We start from the raw sequence: 5326 nt of genomic DNA, 5'->3' as shown, positions 1-5326 counted from the left end.
CTGTCTATTTCCATTTTACTGAGTGTATCCTCATAAATGAGGTTAAGTCCGCTGCCACCATCCATAAGAACCTTGGTGAGTCGAAAGCCATCCATGATCGGACTGAGGACCAAGGCGGCTGGTGCTCGGACTATCCTGAATTTTGTTGCTGCGATTTGGCAGACTTCGGCGAGGTCGCGGAGTGCCCTTTTGCACTTATTGTTTGAAGCGAAAGTCTCAAAGACCGTCAATACTCTGAGGTCGTCGTCTTCTGGGGGATATTGCTATGGGTTGTTTTTGGTGAGGATATCCTCGCCGCTCTTGGCCACCTGCCGGAGTATCCAACATGCTCTAAGGTTGTGGGTTGATATAGTATCTGGTGTTGCGTGTAATTTGCATGGTCCATCGAGCCATCCCTCCAGAATAGTTCTGTGTCCCGTAACGAGCTTATGTTTCTTTACCATTGGGCCGAGCATGCCACGAGGGTGCGTCTTTTTCACCTGAACGAGGGGTTGGGTGGAAACCGGTGGTTCCCAGCGAGCTGCCTGAGTTTTCCAGGCGCTTTCCATTGCGCAGTACTTGTATACTATGGTTACTAGGTCTGCGAAGCGTGATACGCGACGATGGTTGATGGCATTGAGGATTCCTTCATCTGTGCAATTGTTGTGGAACGCTGAGATCACGTCTCTATCGTGGCAATATTTAATCTTATCTTTGACAAGGAGGAATCTGGCCCAGAAGTGGTGGACCGTTTCCTGAGACTGCTGTCGTATGCCCATGAGAGCGCTTATATCTGGGTGGGTGGGTGGTTTGAAATTCGAACCCTGACCCAATTTTGGATCCGGAGTTTGAAGAACTTCCGAACTTAATGGACTGGGCTCCGGGATGTCAACTGATTTTTTGGGCTTGTCGTCCGATTCTATGTTCGGAGGACAAGACATGTCTTTCTATAGGCAGGTGTCCGGCTCTTCAAGCTCAGAGATCCGAACATAGTTCATCCTCAATATAGAGGAATAATTGTCGTCTTGCTCCTCTACTACCTCTATTTAATGGGTGATCGGTGGAGTTTTAATTTCTCTCTGGTCGGGTTTAAGCCCAATCCGATCATAGTCTGTGGCGACCCCCAGGGCGGCGATGCGATCTAGGAGTTCGTTTAAAGACGACATCTTTGCCGGATCCATCTGCTTGGAGTATTTGGCATCAACATGGATGGGATTTTCGATGACCCGAGAAGTCATCGTCGGCTTAACGGCCAAACGGGCAGTCATGGTAAAGCTGCCCAGCCGGAGAGTTTGCCCTGGGGCCAGCGCTCCTCCGGAGGTGACATTGTCCTTGAGAACAAGGCGAGCCATCGATCCTATCTTTCGACGTCACACTGGAACTCTCAATGAAAGCACCAATGTCGGTGTCAAAACCGGCGGATCTCGGGTATGGGGTCCCGAACTGTGCGTCTAAGGTCGATGGTAACAGGAGACAGGGGACATGATGTTTACCCAGGTTTGGGCCCTCTCTATGGAGGTAATACCCTACTTCCTGCTTGATTGATCTTGATGAATATGAGTATTACAAGAGTTGATCTACCACGAGATCGTAATGGCTAAACCCTAAGAGTATAGCCTGTCTAACTATGATTATGAGGAGATATCTGTCTACGGACCTAGCGCTCTGGATTATATAGACACCGGAGGGATCTAGGGTTACATTAGGTTGGTTACAGAGAGAGGAATCTTCATATTTGCTCGCCAAGCTTGCCTTCAACGCCAAGGAGAGTCCCATCCGGACACTGGTAGAGTCTTCGGTCATTGTATCTTCACAACCCATCAGTCCGACCCATGTCTAATAGGTCAGACGCCCGAGGACCCTTAGTCCAGGACTCCCTCACACGCGCCTGCCAAAAAGCCCCCGACCGCAGCCCATCCACCTCATTCTTGCTCGTGCCCTCCCCTGGATGGCCCTGTCTCTATTGCGCGATCCTCGTCGTAGACGTTGTATGTGAAGCATGCCGAGGTTGGACCATGGAAATCTTTGGATGGAGGTGAGCTCCCATTGGTTGATGGCTTCTAGTGCTCCCATGTCACAAGAATAGAACAAACAAGAAAAGTAAAATCAGCCATTGATTGTAACATGAGGTTGAGTCCATGGCGTGATTAACTGAGGCCCGAGAGCTTAGCACATGATGCACCAGAGACTCCTCATCGGAGTGCAACTCCAGGACGGAGACCGGGATGAGTTGCCACGACGAGTTCACCTCCATGTCCGCCTTCCATCTCGCTCTCTGCTGCTCATACTCATCATCGTCCCCAAACTCCATGGTATGTGTATCACATTGGCAGATGTCGCCAGCGGAACTCGCGGCCGCCGCCGACGTTGACGCCGGTGAAGCAGCCACGGCCAAGATTTTCCCAGCGCAAAGCACTCCTTGATCATGGCCTTGCCGCACAGCACCTTGCTCAACACAGATATCAGGCCACCAATGCGATCGCCACTACCGACGGCGGCGCACCTCCTCTTCTTTAACCCGTGGTTGCAGAGCCTGAGCAACTGCTTACACGCGGCCACAAGGCAGTAAGCTCCTCCTCCCTCGTCAACGCTGTCGCTGCCTCCACGGCCACGCCGCAGACTTCTGGTCTTCGCAGCGCTGATGGTCTTCCCATTGCACTACAAGGAGATGGCTCCGTCCATCGCAGGACCACGCCCATTCACTTGACCCGCGCATGCGGTGCAGAACACCCAGCGAGGAAGGTAGCGCTCGTCGGAGCACTGCCAGCGTGGTGGTGCCGTCCAAGGGAGGGCATGCGCATGAGCGAGGCTGCAGGGCCATGGCCGTGGGCGATTACATATTGGCGTTGGGGTGGCTAGGCTGGCGCGTGGACGACCAAGCTCAGCCATGTCCATGGCCGCCGAGTACACGCTGAGCGAGCGACGCCTATCAAGTCAGCATTATTACAAGCAAAACCACCATCAACCCTCCCCAAAACCACCCCAGGGCCACATTTATGTAGCGACCGACCTAAATGGATCAAGTCTCTGTGCTTAAGTGTCATCCCTGGATCGGTACGCTGACACACACAATACTCGAGGATTCATAACAGAGGTAAATCACATGTATAAAGTAACGTAAATACTATTACCTCAATCCATATAGCGGAAGTAACATCAAAGTTGTGGATTCCCATCAACACCAACAGCAAAGTTGAGTGTAGACATCGTAACCCTAACGTATCACTTACTCATCGTAAGAATTCCTGCAACATGAGACATTGCAGCCATGTAGGTCAGTACATTGAATGTACTGGCAATTTCACACTGTAGAGCAATGCTAAACAATAGCTATCACTACATGCATTATTTGGCTGGTGGAGGCTCTAAGTTTAACATTTGCATAAAGCTATTTTTTTCCTAGAACAAAGGAATATATTTTATTTAACTACAAAGTTGGTTGAAAAGTATTGAGAAGGTTCCTCCAACTCAATCCTAAAATAATAATCATAACCCAACAAATTAATTAAGTAAAGTGATGAGATCAAAACAATAATTCAAATACCAGATAGTCAGGATGTCCATAACTGGGGACACGGCTAATCATGATTAGTTTGTACACTCTGCAGAGGTTTGCGCACTTTTCCCCACAAGACTCGATCTCCTTCGTTGAATTTCTCGCACTACATGTTGTTTGAGAAACGGATGATCGAGACACAATCTTTCCGAAGCATTAACTCTTTACTCTGGGTAGACAGTACCACCTACTTCCCCCCTACATCTGCTAGCCTACCATTAAAAGAGGTCACACAACATACTCAACTATCACTACAAAAAAAAGACACATCCGTGACATTTTGGGCCGAACGATTTTTTTTCCTGTCATACATATGACACTTCTATGACGATAATTGTGAATCATAGATGTGGTGGGATCCTACTTCTATGACAAAAAATCATGACAGAAAATGGACTTTTCGTCCTGGGCGGGCCGAAGACGCAGCTACATGACATTCTTTGGGCCGTCCATGATGGAAAAACCATGGTAGAAGCGAGGTCGAGGAAAATTTCGGGGAGTTCCCGATTACGGTGGGAGGTCGGGGGCCGAGCGATGCGCGTTTCTCTCGTACACGTACGCACGTGTGTGCGAGGCGTTGGCTCTAACTGAACCCGAGCGAGGAGTTGGGCTCTAACTGAACCCAAGCGATTGCATTGCAGGCTACGCGTTACTGAATCCGAGCGATCGATCGATGGCTGTTAACTAAACCCGATCAAGCGATTCCTTCGCTACTGCTGCTAACTGAAGCCGATCGATGCTGCCTCTGGATGAACAGTGAGCGTTGCCGAGGGGGGGTGTTGGATGAACAGTTCCCGGTGGGGTGGATGAACAGGACCCCGTGGTGTTGCCTCTGGATGAACAGGACCCCGATCGATCGAGCCGGTTGGGGCTAGATGAACAGGACCCCGTGGAGGGCTGGATGAACAGGACCACCCCGTGGAGGGCTGGATGAACAGTAGAAGGTGGAGGGAAGGATGAACAGTAACCCGTGGAGGGGTGGTTGAACAGGAGCCCGTGGAGAGGGCCGGTTGAACAGTAGCTGGTGGAGTAGCGCGCGGTGGACGCTAGATGAACATGAGCCCGTGGATGAATAGTCGCAGGTGGAGGCTGGAGGAGGTCGACGGTGGTTGAACAGTAGCTCATGGAGGCTGGAGGGGGTCGACGGTGGAGATGAACAGTATCTCGTGGAGTCCCGTTTTGCGGTACGCCACACCCCCCCGATGAACAGGACCCCTGTTTCGACCGTAGCGCTCCAACACAAGTCCGTTTCGTCCGTTTTGCGGTACGCCACACCCCTCCCGATCAACATGACCCCCGTTTCGACCGTAGGAGGTCCCTTTCCTCCGTTTTGTGGTAAGCCAGATCCCTCCTGATGAATAGGATCCCGTTTCGAACGTGGCCGGTCGAACACAAGGCCGTTTCTTATGTTTTGCGGTACGCTAGGCCTCGTTTCCATCGCCTGTTCCGTCCAAGCCCTCCCGATGAACACGACCACGCATTCCATTCCGACCCAGCCGGTTGTCTCCCACGCGTTCCGTTGCCTCCCCATGAACATGACGCATTCCGTTGCCTCCCCATGAACACGACGCATTCTGTTGCCTCCCCATGAACACGACGACGACGATGTTTCTCCGTTCCGACCCAGCCATGTACACGATCCCTGGCCGTACGTATGTGCGAGTAGGCGTTCGAGACCCCGCCCGTATGTACACATACGTGGCCGTATTTTCTTTCTTGCACCTGGCCGTTGTACATACGTGTACATGCTATGTGCGCGCCTCTACTATGACACGTGCGCGCCTCTACATC

The 5326-nt window shown here is 51.4% G+C and overlaps 1 pseudogene; it reads right to left on the bottom strand.

The window, feature by feature from the left end:
• Positions 1-1901: 1901 nt before the first annotated feature.
• LOC125535286 lies at positions 1902-2800 on the bottom strand (annotated as a pseudogene).
• Positions 2801-5326: the final 2526 nt, after the last annotated feature.

The sequence above is a fragment of the Triticum urartu genome, chromosome 2 (assembly GCF_003073215.2).
Source record: "Triticum urartu cultivar G1812 chromosome 2, Tu2.1, whole genome shotgun sequence".
NCBI lineage: Eukaryota > Viridiplantae > Streptophyta > Magnoliopsida > Poales > Poaceae > Triticum > Triticum urartu.
This window is presented reverse-complemented; position numbering and strand designations above follow the sequence as displayed.